Consider the following 21030-nt stretch of genomic DNA (forward strand, 5'->3'; position numbering starts at 1 on the left):
CCGAACTGGCATTTGGCCGCGATGACTGTGAGGCCGAAATCTGCCAGCCAGGCAAAGAGTGTGCGGAGGTGGGCTTTGTGTTTGTCGCGGTTGCGACTGACAATGAGAATATTGTCCAGAAAAATGAACACAAATTCCAGGTCTTTTTCAAATGCGTCCATGAGGCGCTGGAACATTTGGGCCGCATTCTTTAGACCGAAGGGCGTACGCAGGAATTCGAAGAGGTTGAAAGGGGATATAATGGCCGTCTTACCCACGTCCTCTGGATGAACCGGGATCTGATGGTATCCCCACACGAGGTCCACTTTGGAGAAGACCCGTGCGCCGTGGAGGTTGGCGGAGAAGTCCTATGCATGGAGCACCAGGTACCTGTTGGGGGTGGTTGCGTCATTCAACCAACAGTAGTCCCCACACGGTCTCCAACCCCTAAATGATTTCGGGACCATATGGAGCAGCGATGCTCAGGCGCTGTCCGAGCGGCGGATGATTCCCAGTTCCTGGAGCCTGGAGAACTCCTCCTTTGCCTGCTGGAGCTTCTCGGGTGGCAGCCGTCTGGCTCTAGTGTGCAGCGGGGTGTCCTGTGTGACGATGTGGTGGAAGACCCCATGCTGGGGCAGGGCGGCGTTGAACCGTGGCTCTAAGATGGCGGGGAATTTGTGGAGGATCTCATTGAACTCGTCCCTGGCGGTGGCTATGGAGGCGATTTCGGGCCTGCGGGCTTCTACTGTGTCTAGTTGGGTGGAGTGGAATGTTTGGATGTTGACCAGCCTTTTGCCCTTCATGTCAACCAGTAGGCCATGAGCTCTGAGGAAGTCAGCCCCTAACAGCGCGGTGCCCACGAAGGCTAGGACGAACCTCCAGTGGAACTTCTCCTTCCCGAACTGGATCTGTGCCCTGCGGGTGCTGTAGGTCCTGATGGTGGAGCCGTTGGCTGCCCGCAGGGTTGGACCTCAAGGTCGGGTGCGAGTCTCTAATGCTGTGGAGGGAAGGATGCTGAGCTCAGCCCCTGTGTTCACCAGGAATCAGAAGCCAGTGGATCTGTTCGACACATGAAGGAAGCTGTTTGTGTGGCGAGCCGTCACAGCCATCAACGCTGGTGGTAGAAACACCAGGTCGACTGGGCCTCCTCTGGCTTGGTCTTGGGAGTGGGTTGTGGTCGGCTGGCTCCTGGTCATGCCATCTGGTTGAAGGCTGCCTCGTTCTCCCTCTTTATGCGCCAGAGGGCATCTGCACGGGCTGCTGCTATCCTTGGGTTCGAGAAGTCTTCATCTGTGAAGAGGAGCTGGATATCCTCCAGCATCTGTTTCAGGAATATCTGGTGGAAGAGAAAACAAGGCTTCCGCCAGGGCCAGCATTTCGTCCATCAGCACCGACAGACTACGGTCCCTAAGCCCATCTAGGTGAAGGAGCCTGGAAGCCCGTTGTTGGGGAGTTAGCCCAAAAGTTCCAAGCAGCAGGTCCTTGAGGGCAGTGTACTTGCCCGTAGCCAAGGGGTGGTGGATGATGTCGTCCACCCTCGCTGCCGTATCTTGCTCCAGAGTGCTCACGACATGATAGAACATCGTGGCGTCTAAGGAGATGTTGCGGAGTTGAAATTGTGCTTCTGCCTACCTGAACCACGTTCTCGGTCGGTGGGTCCAAAAGGGGGGAAGCTTGATGAAGACAAAGTTAGCCTCTGCTGAATCCATAGTGTTTTGAGTCCAGAAAAACATCTGGGCTCGTCAGGGGTCACCACTGTGGCGGTGTGAGCAGTGGAAGAAACACAGCCACCACGTTGAGGGTTGTTAACGACTGTTTGTATTCAAATTCAGCGCGCCCCTGGTCACCTGGTGCATTGTGACATTGTGATATCATAATTGCTGCCCAGGGTGCACGCTGGAAGGGATGCTGGAGTCAGAGAGAAATCTCTGACGATGCCATTTCCCCATAGCTGCCTCGCCACGTGGCAATACAACCGGGGCCAGTTCACCATGAGGATGTGTGTCGCCACACTACCACAGAATCACATGAATTATTTACCAGATTAATAAGCAAACATATAAATAATACAAAAATATTATGCTATTTTATATTGTTACTAGTAATCAACAGTGGTCCTAAGAATAGTGAAGAAACAGGACTGTTTCCCTTGCCAAGAAGACAATAATTTAGGTGAAAATTTAATGTTGTTGGTGGAAAGAAATCTGAAGGTTTTATTTTCAATCAAAAAATGGCGGTAACTGAGGTTGTAACAATCCAATGCCCAGTTCCTGGACCAAAGCCCTGCAGTTTATGACATTTTAAAAATATGAACATTTCTGATTCCATCATTTGTTCAACATGATTTGGCAACCTGACACAGCGTTCGTTCATTGCATGTATGCTATTGATCTATTCTTATATGAATAATACATTTGCTATCAAGAATAATAGGCACAGTAGATTACTCGTGTTACAATACAGAGTTGAGAGGTGGCAGAAGTAGAAATGCTTATTGCATTTAAAAAGAATCATAAACTACAGAGCTAATGGAGCAAGAACTGGGCAGTGGATTGTTGCAATCACTCTTTCACGCTAGCATAGTCTTGATAGCCTGAATTGCCTCCTTTCAAGTTGTTTGTATCAATGATTCATAGAAGGCATCCTTAGTGGTGATATTATCACAGTCATCAGTAGCAAAGTATCACATTTCAACTTTGACAATAGATTGCCTCTTCTGATGTTGCTAAAATGCTGATGTAGAACCCTGAAGCTGTTGAGAAATGACTAAACAATGTCATAAAGCAATTTGGTGGCAAATAGCATAGCTGACAAACATCAAGGTGTTTCGTTAGGAAGGATAATGCCCCACTCCACCAACCACCATCAATATGAAATTAAGTCAAGTATGTTTATTGCCATCTGATTGTCCTTGGTGCAAACCATTCAGACATACAAGACATACAACCAGACTTAACACAAGTACAGAAAAATAATACAAAAAAATAAATAAATAAACATTGTTTTGTACAAATGAGAGTCACAGATGGTCAGTGTGTTCTGTTCCTTTGGTCATTCAACATTCATACTGCCTGTGAAAAGAAGTTGTTCTTTAGCCTGATGATGCTGGCTCTGATACTCCTGCATCTCTTCCCTGACAGGAGCAGCTGAAAGATGCTGTGTGCAAGGTGGAAGGGGTCCACAATGATTTTGCGTGCCCTCTTCAGACAACAATCCAGGGAGATCACATCGATGTGGGGGGAGGGAAACTCCATTGATCTTCTTTGCCATTTTTATGGTCCTGTGGATTGACCTCCGATCCATTTCTCTGCGGCAACCGTTCCACACTGCGATGCAGCTGGCCAGGATGCTCTCGATAGAGCTCCTATGAAGGTTGACATAATGGTGGCCAGTAGCCTAACCCCCTTCAGTCTTCTCAGGAAGTGCCGTCGCTGTCGCACCTGCCAGACAAGTGAGGAGATGTTGAGTGCCCACGATAGATCACGAGTTAAGTGAACTCCAAAGAACTCTCTGACCTGCTGATCTTCTCCACCATTTTGTGTTTTTACTTCAACCACAAATTTTGGTGATTTACTTCTTAGCTTTGAACTCCAAGGAACTTGGTGCACTCCACTCTCTCTACTACAGAGTTGTTGATGTGTAGTGGAGGGTGTTTGTTCCTGGTCCTCTTGAAGTCCACAACCATCTCCTTCATCTTATCCACATTAAGATTCAGGTTGTTACTTCTGCATCATTTCACGAGATTTTCCACCTTTTCTCTATAGTGTGATTCATTGTTGTGGCTGATGAGGCCAGCTATTGTTGAGTCATCTGTAAACTGTTGGATCTGTATCTGATGGTGCAGTCATGGGTCAGTAGTGTAAACAGGAGCAGGCTGAGCAAACAGCCCTAAGGTGTGCCAGTGCTCTGCGTGACAGTACTCAATATTCTGCTACCGACCCAGAAGCTCAGAGAAATATATTGTAACCCCAGAGGTACTAGAGGTCAGCAATTTATTTTTCTATTCACTTCTAAGTGCTATGTAGATGCTTTAAAATCTATCAGCCAAATAATAGCAGATCTGATCTGGAATTTTTTTTACCAAAAATATAGACTTTATTCACAATAAATTATTTGAAAAACTGTTCAAACTCTCTTTGCACCCTTAGTTTCACATCCATACACTTCTGTCACTGTACATTGTTATATTCGATTCTATTTACACCATTACCACCACTGTGGCATCTTGTCGCTGCTTCCCCCTCTGTTATTTGAAGGGCTTCCTCTTGGTCTCAGCTCCTCAATGGCCAGTAATGGGAGGGCTCTAGAGTGTGATTATTCCCAACAGTGCCCTCGTGTTGGCTGCACCAAACTTTAGTGCATCCCTTAGCACTACTTCTGCAGCCTGGGGTGTGCCAATTCACAGCATTCCCACACCAAATTTCTGTGTGCTGAAAGACCAACGGGTTCCAGTCAGACAAAAGTGTGTTTTTCATCAAGTGATGGTCTTCCAGCAGTTCTGGATGTCTGACTCTGAGTGCATCCCGGGAACAGCCTGTAGATCAGAGAGTCCTCTGTCACACTGCTGCTGGCAATGAACCATGACAAGGACCTTTGCATCCTTCTTCACACGCTATTTGGGAATCTGCATTCAGCAAAGAGGTGGGCAACTGTCTCTTCTCCATCACAGTCTGTGGTGAAAGGCATTTGTATAGATGTATGGACTGGCCAGTCTGAACCTACCTAACCTTCCCTCATCCCTCTCTTGGCTCCTCCCTAGGTTTCCCAATAAAGGCTGGTGTGCCTGGACTTGTCCTCTCTTGCTTCTGTACCTGGAACCTGGTCAAGTAGAGTATCAGTAATGCTCAGGTTTTTGGTAATTATAGCTCTTTAATCACTCCATCTTATCGACCTGATTATTGTGTGCACCACAATTTAATTACCAAAACAAAAGCCATAGAAGCTCAGAATACAGGACAAAGCAGCATCGATCGGGAAGATGCCCGGTCACCCAGCTCACAGATAGTGGAGTCAACCCAACCACATGGAGCAGTAGCGGTTGCATCCCTGGGGTCTGCATCAACTCTGCAGTTGGTAATGGGAGAAGTTTGCCGGCTGACCCCAGGGAGCCCAACGCAGACGTTACCTTCAAGAGGTGGCTGCACGGGATACAGACATTCATGCGTTGCCACAACCTAAAGGATGCTGAAGATAAGTATGATCTCCTGTTTGCATCCGTGGGTGATTGGGCATTTCAAATAACTAGAGACTGCTGAACGTAAGAGCATTGAGTGACTCATTAAACTTCCTGGGCTGGTATAAGATCTCATAATTATACATGGAGAGTTTGATTTTCCACTGCATTATCTTATCTTTTTTTTATTTTACCCCACTGTTTGTTGCCCTCTGGTCCATCAGCAGGGTAAATTGTCTACCAGCCAAATAATGCCTCAAGTGGTGCACAGCTTCCACAATGGCCTGGGCCTCTTTCTCAATTGCTGAATGCCTGAATTCCGGGCCCTGGAGTGTTCCAGAGAAAAATGCCACTGGCCTGCCTGCCTGATTCAGCGTGGTTGCTAGGGCAACATCAGAGGCATCACTTTCCACTTGGAATGGGATGGATTCATCAATGGTGTGCATTGACTCCGTGGTAATCTCATCCTTGATGATCTCGAAAGCTTTATGAGCCTCCACTGATGGGGAAAAATCTGTTGTCTTCACTAATGGCTGGGCTTTGTCCGCGTTATTGGGGACCCATTGGGTATAATAGGGAAAGAACCTGAGGCACTTTTTCAGGGCTTTCAGGTTCTGGGGCAACAAGAGTTCTCTAAGGGAGCATATTCTCTCGGGCTCCGAGGGATACAATCCCTCCCTCCACCACGTACCCTAGTATCACCAGTCGTGAAGCTTGGAGCATGCATGCACTTCTGATTTTATGTCAGGTTTAAGTTTTTTTGCCATATCGAGGAATTCCCTTGGATTCGTATTGTGTTCCTCCACGTCATGGCTGTACATGGTGATGTTATCCAAATACCGGAACGTTGCTTCTAGTTCGTGATCGTCCACCATGTGGTCCATCTCCCTTTGGAACACTGATACCCCATTCATCAGACCAAATGGCACCATGCAGAACTGATAAAGTCAACTGTCGGCTTCAAAAGCTGTGTAGGGCCTATCCTCCAGGCAGGTTGGTATCTGATGTATGCCGACTTAAGGTCTATGTTGAAGAAGACCCTATATTGGGCTATCTCGTTCACCATGTTGGCGATTCAGGGTAGGGGGTAGGCATCCAGTAGCGTAAATCTATTCACAGTCTGGCTGTAGCCTATTACCATTTGGTTCTTTCCCGCCCTTTTACCACCAGCACCTGTGCCCAAATTCTGTGGGCCGGTTATCCATCCAATAACAGGAATCTGTACTTCCTGAATGTAGTGGATGAGTACTCCCAGTTCCCATTTGTTATCCCTTGTTTGGATATGACTGCAGCCATGGTCATGAAAGCACTCCGGACCATATTAACTATGTTTGGATACCCCAGCTACATACACAGTGATGGGTTTCTCCTTCACGAGTCAGGAGCTGTGACAGTATCTACACACCACAAGCAGAACTACTAACTACAACCCCTGCGGGATTGGGCAAGTGGAGAGGGAGAACCGTATAATCTGGAGAGCAATCCTGTTGGCCCTCACGTCGAAAGGGATGCCCATCTCCCAGTGGTAAGAGGTACTACAGGATGCGCTGCGCACTACCAGGTCCTTGCTGTGCACGGCTACTAATGCCACCCCCCACCAGAGACTCTTCTTTTCCCAGGAGGTCGGCATCTGAAACCACTATGCCAGTCTGGCTGATGACACCAGGGCCGGTACTTCATCACAGATATATTAGACCCCACAAGACAGTTCCCCTGGTGGAGAAAGTGCATCTGGTACACTCAAACCCATAATATGCATTTGTGCGTACCAGAAGGGGAGGGAGAACATGGTGTCTGGTGCACTAACACTGATCAGATGACTCCAGAAGAACCAGATGGTCAATCGACACAGCGCCCATCCACTCCCGCGCCCCCCAGATAACTGTAGAACCTCCCTCGCCAGCACCTGTCATAAGCCAAGCACCTGCAGCAATCAATCCCACAGAGATCTCGCCAGCAAGGAGCCCACCCCAACAGGGCTCTGTAACTGAAATTTCACCCACACAGGTACACAGTCCTGTGAGCTTGGTGCAAGAATAACAGGGGCCTCGCCCAACGCCTTGGAAGTCACAGAGGATCATGAGACCACTGGACAGGCTAAACCTGTGATGGACTCTATGAACTATGTATATATGTAATAAGTACAGTACGTGCTCCGTGTTGCCACATCACCCCACCAGGGTTTATCTCAAAGAAGGGGTGAATGTGGTTAAAGGAATTTGTACAGATGTAAGGATTGGCCACTCTGAACCTACCTGACCTTCTCTAACCCCTTCTTTGGCTCCTCCCCAGATTTCCCAGTAAAGGCTGGCATGCCTAGACTTGCCCCCCTCTTGCTCCTGTACCTGGAACCTGGCCAAGGAGTGTATCAGTAATGCTCAGGTTTTTGGTAATTAAAGCCGTTTAATCACTCCATCATGTCATTGTTATTATTGTGTGCACCACACAGTTATCTCGGGGAACAACGTGTGTTGTGGGTGTTGTCTGGTTGTAGAGGAAGGTTCTGACTGGGAGGGCTCTTTTCACCACCAGTCAGGCCATCCAACCAAGTTCTGATGCTTGTTTTTGAGCACTGCTGATAAAGCATTCCTCCACATGTCCTGGACACTCTGTTCAGGGAACCACCCACTGGGTCCATTTAGTCCTTGTCTCTCAGTGACTGCAGGACACTCAGTGCTGACCATGTGACCTTAAGTACTGTGACACCCTGTCCCACCTGATCATTTTCTTCCAGCAACTCCCACCATTGCTGGCACAACCAGCCGATAACTTCAACTGTGTCATTGATGTGACTGGACAATCCAGCAGTGCCAACAGCAGACTGGACACCTCTTGCAGACTTCTTATAGAGACAGTAAAGTCACAGCTGTGCCACACCTTCAGAAATCTTACAGGTGGAGCAAAGAAACAGCCCATCTGGTCGAGCTCAGACAGTTCAACCCATTTTCAGTTAGACTTTGTCTTCATGTCATGTTCTGTATCTACTGTCACCTGCAGGAGGACCAGAATGCGGGTCAGGGAATATGGAAGCTGAATATGAAATTGCTGACCCCAGAGAATGTAGAGGAACTAAACAAGGAATACACTGTTTGGAGAACAATGAGACCCTTCTTCGACTCCCCAGTGACCTGGTGGGAAATGATCAAGGAGCACATCAAGGGGTTCTTTATCATCAAATGTGTTCAGAAAGCAAGACAGAGGCAGAAGGAACTGAGCCAACTCCAGACTGACCAGCTGCAATATGTCCTTCTGCAGTCAAGAGGGGTGGATGTGAGGGAGGAACTCATAGAAGTTAAGATCTGGCAAGCCTTGCTGTTCATCTCAGAGTCCTCCAAGATCATCTTCCGATATTCAAGTCCACGCAGTGGAGCAGGATAAGATGAGAGAGCTTACGGAAGATCTTCAGATCCTTTTATGCTGAACGGAATGACACAAATGCTACAGACAGAATGGCCTCCCATAACTTTCTATCCTCTAACACAAAGGTCTTAGACAACAGCAAGCCAGAAAGCCTGGACCAACCATTTATCCTGAAGGATTTGACAGACTCTATCCATTCCTTCAGGTTGAGTAAGACTCCTGGAAGTGATGGATTACTGGTTGAGTTGCATATGGCCCTGTGGGACTGGCTGGATCTGGATCTTTTGGAAATATACAATACTATACTCCTGGCAGGCAGCATAGAAAGGGCATCAGTACCCTCATCTTCAAGCAGAAGTAGGACATCAAGAATTGGAGGCCCATTATCATTGTTAAACGTTGACTACAAAACCCTGTCCAAGGCAATTGCCAATCAAGTCAAATCTGCCCTTGGGCAGGTAATCCACCTAGACCAAACCTGCATGGGTCTGGATAAGAAGATCTCTGACAGTCTCATGCTGTATCACCAACATGCAGGACAGAGGGGTGGATACCTGCCTGGTCACCTTGGACAAGGAGAAGGCTCTCAACTGGATATCACACATGTACTTGATGGACATGCACTCCAAAATGGGGTTTGGAGAGAGAATTGGAATTGGATTAAATGCTACATGGACATCTGTAGTGCAGTTCAAAGCAATAGATGGGAAAACGATAGCTTCCTCATCATGTCTGGAGTTAGGGAAGGCTGCCCACTGATTCCGATCTTATTTGTGCCCTTTGCCAAATCCATCACGAAGGATGAGGATATGAGGAGTGATGTTTCCAGGCAATGGAGGCACAGATCAAGGCCATCCTGCACATTGTCAATGTTGCCATCTTCTGTTTGGACACACAATTAGTCTGAAGACTGATCAGCATCTATGGCCAATTTGAGTCCAAATTGTCACGGTAGAAGAGTGAGGCAATGCTCTTTGGTAACTGGTCTGGTTAATCTACCATCTTCTTCACAGTCAGATCTGACTACCTGAAGATGCTAGGGATTTGGTTTGGAGGGACTGAGGTGTCCAACAAGAATTGGTCGGAGCAGATTGCAAATGTCCACCAGATGGATGTGGGGGGCTCCCTTTCAATTACAGGGGAAAAACCTGGTCATCAGGTATAAGGTGCTCTCAGGACAACTGTACCCATCCCCCGCACCTCCGCCCTGGCAGTGACCAGAGCTGTTTTCTAGTTCATACGGGGATCCAAGATGGAATGGGTCCAAAGAGCTGCCATGTACAAATTGCTAGACAATGGGGCAATGGCATACCCAACATGGCCCTCATCCTGATGACCACCTTCTTGTGTGGCTGGATGGGGCTGTGCATGAAACCAAAGTACGAGGCCCTCTCGCGTGCCGCTATTTGCTGAGTTTCTACCTGTCCTAGGTGTTGTGAAAGATGCACCTCACCCCGTCGTCGAGCAATATCCCAGTCAGTTAGACTTTGCCAAACCATTTATCCTTCATGGAAAAGTCTTTGACACCTTTGACCACAAGGCCATCAGGCAGTGCTCAGCATGGAGTGTCTTTCAGACACTGAAATACGAGGACTCAAAGGACCTGATAGGGTGGTTCCCTGAGAAGACAGTCCAGGCCATCTGGTGGAATGCCTCATCGCCAGGGCTCACAAACAAGCACCAGGACTTTGCCTGGCTGGTGTTGAGAGGTGGCCTCGCAGTCAGATCCTTCCTGTACAACCAGGACATCACCCACCATGCACGTTGTCCTTGAGATGACTGCAGTGAGTGGAGACAGTCACCCACTTCTGCAGAATGCAGATTTTCTAAGAGGGTGTTGAGAGGAATGAAAGAATTCTTGTCACAGTTCATTCCCAGCAGCAGTGTGACAGAGGACTCTCTGATCTATGGGCTGTTCTGGGGATGCTCACAGAGTCAGACATCCAGAACTGCTGGAAGACCATCACTGGTGAAAGACGGACTTTGGTCTGCCTGAAACCTTTTGGTCTTTCAGCACATGTAGGTGCAGGTGAGGGAATGTTGCCAACTGGCATATTCCAGGCTGCAGGAGTACATGCTGAGTGATGCACTGAGTCTTGGGGCAGCCAATGGAAGGGAGCTGTGGGGAAGGACCACAGTTTAGAGTCCTCCCATCATTGGGCATTGAGGGGCTGAGACTGAGGGGAAGTCCCTCAAGCAACAGAAGTGGGGGGGGGGGGGTAAGGGAAGTGACAAGGTGCTACAGTGGGGGTAATGGTGTAAATAGAATCGAATGTAACAATGTACAGTGACAGGAATGTATGGATATGAAAGTAACGAGAGGATGTAACCAGTAGAGTGGATAGGGAGAATCAGTGGATGTGGTATATCTGGACTTTAGTAAGGCATTTCATAAGGTTCCACACAGAAGACTAGCGTATAAACTTAAAAAGCATGGTATAGGAGGTTTGGTATTAAGGTGGATAGAGAATTAGTTGATGGACAGGCAGCAAAGATTGATTCTTTGAATAAATGGATTCTTTTCAGAATGGCAGCCAGTGACTAATGGGGTACTGCAGGACTCCGTGCCGGGGCCACAGTCGTTTACAATATATATCAATGACTTAGATGTGGGAATAGATAGCAATATCTCAAAATTTGCAGTCAACACCAAGTTGGGTAGCGGAGTTGGCTGTGTTGAGGATGCTTGGAGGGTGCAGAGTGATTTGGACAAGTTAAGCAAGTGGGCCAAGACATGGCAGATGCAGTATAATGTGGATAAATGTGAGGTTATCTACTTTGAAGGTAGGAACAGGAAAGAGGACTATCATCTAAATGGTATCTGTTTAGGAAAAGGTGAGAGGCAGCGAGACTTGGGTGTTGCTGTGCATCAGTCGTTGAAAATGGGCATGGAGGTGCAGTAAGCGGTGAGGAAGGCGAATACTTTGTTGGCGTTCATAGGAAGAGGATTTGAGTACAGGTGTACAAAGATCCCGCTACAGCTGTACAGGGCCTTGGTGAGACCACATCTGGAGTACTGCGTGCAGTTTTGGTCTCCTTATCTGAGGAAGAACATCCTTGCCATGGAGGGGGTGCAGAGAAGATCCACTAGACTGATACCAGGGATGGAAGGACTTGCATATGAAGGAAGGTTGGATAGACTAGGCTTGTATTCTCTGGAATTTAGAAGATTGAGGGAGGATCTTATAGAAACATATAAAATTCTTAAGGGTTTAGACAGACTAGACACAGGTAGGTTGTTTCCAATGCTGGGAAAAGCCAGAACCAGGGATCACAGTTTAAGGATAAGGGGGAAGTTTTTTAGAACTGAGATGAGGAAAATTTCTTCTCTCAGAGGTTGGTGGATCTGTGGAATTCTTTGTCACAGAAAGTAGTTAAGGCCAGTTCCTTGTCAATATTTAAGAGTAGGTTAGATTTGGCCTTGTGGCTTAGGGATCAAGGGGTATGGGGTGAAGGCAGGAACCGGGTACTGATCAGCCATGATCATATTGAATGGTGGAGTAGGCTTGAAGGGCCAAATGGTCTACTCCTGCACCTATGTTTCTATGGGAGGGGGAACAGAATCTGAACAGTTTTCCTTTTGTATATACTTTATTATGAATAAAGTTTATTATTGGTTAAAACAGCAAGCTGGGCTGAGTAAAATAGAATTTAACCCAGAAAAGTTTGAAGAAGTTCATTTCAGTTGGTCAAATTTGAAGGCAAATGTTAATGAGGGGACTCTGAGGAGTCTGGAGGAACTGAGAGATCTTGGGGTCCATATCCAGAGCACACTTAATGCTGCTGCACAGGTTGATAGTGTTGTTAAAAGGGCATATGGTGTGTTGGCCTTCATGAACCATGTGACCGAGTTCAAGAGCTGTGAGGTAATGTTGCAGCTATATAAGACCTTAGACCCCCACTTTGAATATTGTGTTCAGTTCTAGTCATGTGAATGCTAGAGAGAGGGTGCAGAGGAGATGTTCAAAGATGCTGCCAAGATTGGAGAGCATGCCTTCTGAGAAAAGGTTGAGTGAACTTGATTTTTTTTCTCCTTGGAACAACGGAGGATGTGGGGTGGGGGGGGGGGGGGGGGGTGACCTGATAGAAGTGTATAAGATGGTAACAGTGATTAATTGTGTAGATACCAGAGGTTTTTTTTTCCCAGGGCTGAAATAGTTAATACGAGGGGGCATAGGTTTAAGGTTTTTGGGAATTAGTAAAGGGATGAATGTAAGAATTACATTTTTCACACAGAGAGTGGATGTGCATAGAAAACGATGCTGGCAACGGTGGTGGAGGCAGGTACAATTATATCTTTTAAGAAACTATTAGATAAGCACATGGAGCTGAGAAAAATTAGAGTTCTGCAGTGGGGAAATTCTAGGCAGCTATTCAAATAGGTTATTAGGTTGGCATAACCAAAGGGCCTGAACTGTACTATAGATTTCCATGTTGTATTTTCTGAACTACTACAATTCAAAGGCAATTAGGGACATGCAATAAATGCAGGCATTTTCAGCAATGGCTGGGTAAATAAATTAAGAAAAAAAATTATTAATTTTTATTTACTATTATTTTGAGAATCATCTCATGAAGTTTTACCATGATAAAATGGTACATAAATTAAACAAAATGTTGTTGAATAAGTTGAGGATCTTTGATCTGGAGAGAAGAAGAGAGGGAACCTTGCAGGCAAAAGGACTTAATGCAAGTATAGGTGTTCATAATTGCATTTCACTAAACTATAGTATGTCAGGTGTCTGAGTTAGTGAAAAGGTTGTCACTGCAATCTCCATTTATAGCAATAATGCCAAGGTTACAGATATCCTTCAGTATGACAACTAAAGCTTACAGTTATTCCAGGTTTAGACTTATGGGGTCACAAATATCTATAGCTTTATAATTTCTCTGTTGATTCTTTAAAAGGAGGACCGCAGAGATATGAAGGAACTGCAGGCTTCTTTGAGTGCAAAGCATAATCCACAAAGTATATAATCTTGAGTCAGAGTCTGAACACTATACAGAAAAAAAGAAATGAAAGACTTGCATTTCTATTGTGCCTTTCACCACTTAAGGACATCACAGCACTTTAAGCCAATGAAGTACTTTGCTTTAATCAAGGAAATTTTCACAATGCATATTCCAACAAACCAATGTGATAAATGAATAGATAACATTTCTTATTTGTGGATTGAAGGACTGATGTCAGCAGAATCACAAATGGCAGGAGGGAGATTGATCAGCTTTGAGTGGTGTCATGCCAACAACCTTGCACTCAACGTTAACAAAACCAAGGAGATGATTGTGGACTTCAAGAGGAAGTCAGGAGAACACGATCTAGTGCTTGTTAAGGACTCAGTAGTGGAGAGGGTCAAGAAATTCAAATTCCTGGGTGTTAACATCTCCAAGGATCTGTCCTGGAGCCTCCATATTGATGCAATCTCGAAGAAGGCTCGCCAGCGAATATATTTTGTGAGGTGTTTGAGGAGATTTGGTATGTCACCAAAGTCTCTCGAAAACTTCTACAGGTACCATGGAGATCATTTTGGCTGGTTGCATCACTGTCTGGTATAGAGATGCCAATTCTCAGGACACGAAAAGACTCCAGAGGGTTGTTAATTTGGCCTGCGATATCACGGCCACTAGACTTCACTCTATTGAGGACATCTATATGAGGCAGTGTCTTATTAAGAAAGCAGCCTCTATCCTCAAGGACCCCACCACCCAGGCCACTCTGCTACCATCAGAAAAAAGGTATAGGAGCTGAAAGATGAGCACTCACTGGCACAAGGACAGCTTTTTCCCCACTGCCATCAGATTTCTGAATTATCAATGAACCATAGACACTGCCTTACTTTGACTTTTCATGCACTATTTTTATTTATTGTTGTAAGGTGGTTTATATGAATGTTTGCACTGTGACGCTGCCACAAAACAACAAATTTCATGACTTATTCAGGACAATAAATTCTGATTCTGATATTGGTTAGAACATTGGGGACAACATTACTTTTTAAAGAGCCTTGCCCACATCTGACAAGTGGTCTTGGTGTAGCAAGTCGAATGGCTCAAAGACTTGTTGACTCAAACCAAGGCTTTTATGAGCAAAAGACTGAAGCGTACTACATCGAGGTCGACCAGTCCAGACTGACCTGGGTCTGGTTAGGAGCAGCCCTTTATGACCTGCCAGTAGGCGTGGCTACGGCTCTCAGCCAATCACTACTACCATGTGTAAATATATACAAATATACACATTGGTGATAGTATCTTGTACTATCACACTTGGTTTAATGTCTCATCTCAAAGATAGCATCTCCAGTAGTACATACAACAGCCTAGCTCCATGTAAGACTTTATAGCATAAACATCAGGCCCCTAGAGGCAACAATCCTGCTGTCTGGATAATCAGGAAACGTTCTTTGGCAAACCCTCTGGAGAATCTTAATGAACATTGCCTGCTGCACTTGAATCAAAACATTGAGCCAACAATAGAAATTGGAAAGTTGGAGGAATATGTTCATTAGTAAGGCACTGAGAATGATAAGAGAGTAAGCCCTCCCCCACCACTAGCTGCAAGAGTTCTTTGACATTGAAGAATGCTCTAATTCCTATTCACTACATTGGTTGAAATTCACATTGTCAGAATTGTGCTAGGTCTAAATATAGTATTTCAGAAGAAACACATACTGTATGCGGGCCATCAAATATTAACCAAACGCTTGCTCAGCAAAGTTACAGAAAAAAAATAGTTCACAGTGGGATTTATAAAATGCATTAAAAATATTGCTATCTGCCATCTACATATACTGATGCTTCGTCAAGAGGTGGGAAACATCTAGTGTTTCCTATGAGGATGATTGAAATGATTGTAGCTGATAGCCAATGAGAATTAAAACCAGAGAAAGCCCAGCTGTAGACTGCAGTACCTGTTGATTGTCCATGGTTATATTGATTGGCTAATCCAGAAATATGATTTAATAAAATTATATTAATTAAAATCTCACAAATATAGCTGATGAGTTTAAATTGGATAAAAAAATAAAGATTCACAGTATCTATTAAGATAACCTGAAATGATCTTTCCATGAATGATTTTTGAGCTGTTGAATAGTTCCAGAATTTTCTGGTTTTATTTGGACTAGCCACAGTATTTCACCTTTGTGTCTGTGTGAATTAATGGCTCTTTGAAATCCAATTAAAAAATGTTCACATGTATTTGTTCTGTTCTTGATATTTTAAAAAATCTAAATTAAAGTGACGATATAACTTTTTTCAAAAGACTAAACTCTTTTGTACTGTGGATAAGCTGAGCATTGAGATTTTGTAATTGCCTATTTTTTTTGTGCTTAGACAATACCTTTTATGAGACATGAGATACTTTGAACCTGATTTGATAAACTGAAATGATTAATGTAGGGAAGAGGTATTTGAGAAGTATAAACATTTGTAGAGCTAGATACATTGTTTCTATGACAGTGGGAGATTACACCAATTGATGTCATATCAATTATTAATTGAAATTAACAATTTAAGTTAAATCAAGGCAGTGATAGATTTTTGTTTTCTAAAGGTATCAAAGAGAAACTGAATGGAATGTGGATACAAACGCTCCAGCATCTGCATACTTGTTTAACTCCAGCCAGATTTAAAAACTGGTTAATGCAGCCCTGCTCCCATAACTTGTCATTAAAGAAGTCAGTGCCATGGCCTTCTCCTTTCTGGGAAAGCAGGATGAAAGAATATGTCCAATAGATTACATGAAGTGAAAATCTAAATACTGGATCTGTCACTATCCTAATTATTCAATCTTACCTTCTCCTGAACTGTGTTATCTGCTAATGTGTTCCCAACCTAATAGGAAACCAGTTAGAACCATAAAATATTACTGACAGAAACAGGCCCCTTCGGTCCTTCCAGTGTGTGCCAAATTTGCCTAGATCACTAACCTGCACCCAGTCCATGGCCCTTAATATCTCTCCCATCCATGTACCAGTCCAAATTCTTCTTAAATGTAAAAATTTAGCCCACTTTTACCACTTCAGTTGGCAGCTTGTTCCACACTCCCACTACTCTGCGTGAGGAAGTCCTCCCTCATGTTCCCCTAAACTTTTCGCGTTTCATTCTTAACTCACGTCCTCTGGTTTATATCTCACCTACCACAATGGAAAAAGCCTATCTATATTTATTCTGTCTATCCTCTCCTAACTTTAAATACTTCCATCAAATCTCCCTTCATTCTTCTATGCTCCAGGGAATAATGACCTAACCTGTTTAACCTTTCCCTGTAACTCAGTTCCTGAAGTCCAGGCAACATTCTAGTAAATCTTCTCTACATTCTATCTATCTTATTGCTATTTTTCCTGTAGTTAGGTGACCAAAACTGCACACAGTACTCCAAATTTAGCCTCATCGAGTTCAAGAAGGGTGTGCAGCATCACCTTTTCAAGGCCTATTGTAGATATTAAATAAATACCACTCTTGCCAATAAACGAGTGGGAATTTAATTCAAAATGCAAAGGATGTGCTTGGTTTTCTTTTAACACTCGTAGAAGCTTGTGGAAACTTGAGGAAGAGAGTGGAGAAGGGGAATTAAACAACATCTGAGAGCCTGCAGCAATGATTGCAATACCAGACAAGTAAAGGAACGAAATTTGGTGATGCCATGATTAGTATATGTTCTGAAACATTGACGATAAATGATAAAATATAATATTTACAAGAAAATGACAAAAATTAACTACATCTGTATTTTCAGCAAAGGGAACGGGATGGACTCACCAAGGATCTGAATATAGAATTAGGGATAAAATGTCATCAGAACTAATGTAGACAAATAACACAATGATAAAAATAATATCACTAAAAATTGATAAATTCCCAGCACCAATCTGAGGATATTAAAGATCAATTCCAAATTATAATCTTCCAGTTTTCTTTGTTTAGAAATCATTTCTTTACACTAGAAAATTGCTCATCGCTCTTTATAAGAAATAGAGAGGGAAAGCAGGGAACCTAACACTTGTTTGTGGGAAATTATCAGAGTCTTGAGTTAAAGATATTGCAGCAAAATAGTGTGAAAAATTCTAGTTATAAAGAGCCAGGATAGATTATTCTTGATATATTTAATTAATCTTTCTTTTGAATAGTGATGGTCAGGACATTACGTCTTTGTGTGGACTTCCAGAATGCACTTTGTAAAGTGCAGTTAGCATAGCAGTTAGCGGGAAGTTATTTCAATGCCAGCATCCTGGGTTCAATCTGGTGCAGTCTGTAAGGAGTTTCATGATCTGTGTGGGTTTCCTCCGGATGCTTCGATTTCCTCCCATCCTCCAAAAACGTACAGGGTTTGTAGGTTAATTGGTGTATTTGGACAGCATCAGCTTGTGTGCCAGAAGGGCCTGTTACTGTGCTATATTCACTAAATTTTAAATTTTAAGTGATTATTAGCTCAGGTTGAAGATTGTGAAAGTGAGAAAAATTATTTTTCTGATTGAGGAAATCAATTAAATGGTACAAAACAAAAATGGACATAATGGACAAGAACTCTAATATTTACGATAGGTCTAATAACATTTTGCAGGAATTGTGTTAGGGCCTGAGGCATCAACTACTTATTAATTATTCAGATAAAGCAATAGAGAGCATATATACACATTTGCTGTTCACACAGATTGCTAGCCTTACAAGTAATACAGATGGAAGCATAAAATTATAGATAGCCTTAAATTAAAGAGTGATTGATTAGGTAAAACACTGGCAATATGCCACTTTTTTCATTTTGAATCTAAAAAGATAGAACAATCTCTAATTCATGAAAAGATAAAAACAATGGCTATAAATATGATAGGCCAGATTCTTTGAATATAACGGATCAGTCCAGAAAGTATTAAAAAGATGAATAAAAGACGAGTACAAAGCAAGGATATGAAACTGATGCTGCACCTCCATTGGTTGGACAATGGGATTATTGTGAGAAGTGGCACCTTGTTTTAGAAAGGTTGCAATAGCATTCGTTGAAGTTGGCATGGATGGCATAGCAGTTAATGCAATGCCTTTAAAGCACCAATGATCAGAACTGGGGTTTGAATCCTGTGCTGTCTGTAAGGAGTTTATATGTTCTCCCTGTGTCTGTATGGGTTTTCCCAAAGGGCTCTGGTTTCCTCCCACTGTTCGAAACATACTGGGTGTTGTAGGTTAAGTGGGTGTAAATTGGACGACATGGACTCATGAGCCGAAATGACCTGTTACAGTATTATATGTATGTATTTTAAACAAATTTCAAAATGATACCTGGTTAAATTACAAGGAGCAATTAAAGAGACCAGGACTGTATTCCCAGAAATTTATAACAATGCTTTTCAATATACAAAGGAGAACTGTTATATTTTTGGAAGACTAGAATGGGAGAAATTTAGCCTGAGGTTTAAAGGAAGGATCAGAATCATTTTGTGGATAGGATAGTATGGACTTAAAGCCCCCTAACACACCCTGCAATTACTCTATAATTCTGTGAAATTTGAAACTCTTGTCCATATGTAGCAACAATCAATTAGTGGATTTTAATACTAAATTTGGTAGATTTCTGTTAAAGATATTGAGATATATTGCAAATTATAATTAAATATAATTTTTAATTCAAGATACAGCCTGGTAACAGGTCTTTCCATCCTACATGCCAGATTTCCACAAATATACTCCTGTGACTAATTAACCTACTAACCCCGTATGTTTATGGAATATCAGAGCACCTGGAGGAAATCCATGTGAACACAGGGAGAACATACAAACTCCTTACAGACAGTGCTGCCCAAGTCAGATTAGCCATGATCTCATTAAATGATGATCTCCTCCTATTTTTATGTATTACATCTACAATAAATAAACTGTGAATTGATTGTGAATTTTTGTTATCTAGAGACTATTCCATGGCATGGTCATGAAAAATCCTGATGCATCAGTATCAGCCCCAGGAGTTTCCTGTTTGGCTCCAAAATAGCAATATTGTGTTCAAATTTGACTCATGGAAAAGCTGCATTTCTCAAAATGTGATTTCCTCCATTTTTTTTCTTTTTCCAGACTAAGATAACAAGGTCTAAACCCTCTGCACCTGCACTGGAACACTCTTCCCCACTAGAATTGCTACCTCCCCTTGCGTTTATGCCAAATGAGGTGGATATGACCTGACCCACCCATCCCCTTTTTAGTTTCTGATGCTCCCGCTCTGTTAAATGCATCTCTTGGAGGAAGGCCAGATTTTTCCTAATTTTTTCAAGTGTGCCAAGACCCTTTTTCATTTCACCATTCCATTTAAGCCATTAACATTGAAAGTACCATACTTTACACTTTTAGCCATTACACCAGGGCTTCCTCCCTAAACGTTTTCCCTCCATCTCCACGGCCACCCCCCCCCTCCCCCCACACCGGCTGACCCAATCTCTTACCATCTGTCCATTGCTCCATTCCACCCAAGCTGTGACAGGCCCTGGGAGAAAAAAAGACACCACAAATCCATTCTCCCACACTACAATATACATACCTCACTCACAACCATATCCCTCCAAATAATAAAAGGGAACACATACCCCACACACATCATATATAAGTCACAGCCACCCTCCGCTCACACCTCTGGCGGTCAGTCTCCTCCTCTCGCCGCCATTACCCCCTACCATGCAGTCACCATGACTCTCCATTCTTACCCTCAGCACCCTCCACCCGTCCAGTCCACAGACCCTTACATATAACATCTTTTTATCATTTTTGTTTTTAATCAGAAAACATTCTTTATATAACACAGAAATCCAAGTTCTCCCAGTCTATCAGTTTTAATAATTTTTAAGTCTCATTGCCCCTTTTACTCTTTTCTACTTGGTCCACCATTTAGTGCCGGCAAGATAGTTATAAACTGATGCGCTTTCTCTTGTTCTGTAAAAAAGTTCCTTTCCCCCAAGCAACATAATTTTAAAGGTAGCAGGATGACGTAGAACACAATCACAAAGCCCTTTTGCTTTGCCTATCGCTTAATTGGTTCAAAATATTTCTGCTTCTTGAGCAGAGCTGCTCAAGAATATCTTGATAAAAGAACACTTTTGATCCCCTCTACCCCAAGGTAGAGGGGATCAATTCCTTCTGAATTGTCCCTTTTGCCGCTGTCTTGGGTAAACTTATACCTCTCATTTTGTTCATTTTAGATTGGTCACAGTGTTTGAGCTACCGAAAGAAAATAGACACACACACAGTTCAGTTTATACAAATGTTTATTACTAATTCAAAAGCTGATTTCACACTACAATATGCAAGCCCTTCCCAACTATACTTATCAACGCTTGGACTGGTCCCAACTGCCGAAGCGAGGCAACAACTGCACACTTGCAGTAGGTTGTCAGGGCGCTGATAGCAGCTTCTCCACCTCCCCCGACCGGGACGTTGCTCGGACTCTGGCTGTTCTTCCTTCTTGACAAGGGGTGTTCCCACCCCTCGGAGGGTCTAAACTTCAGCAGCAGGACCACAGGCTTATATTCCCCAAAAACAATTAA

Source organism: Narcine bancroftii, chromosome 1, assembly GCF_036971445.1.
Source record: "Narcine bancroftii isolate sNarBan1 chromosome 1, sNarBan1.hap1, whole genome shotgun sequence".
Taxonomy (NCBI): Eukaryota; Metazoa; Chordata; class Chondrichthyes; order Torpediniformes; family Narcinidae; genus Narcine; species Narcine bancroftii.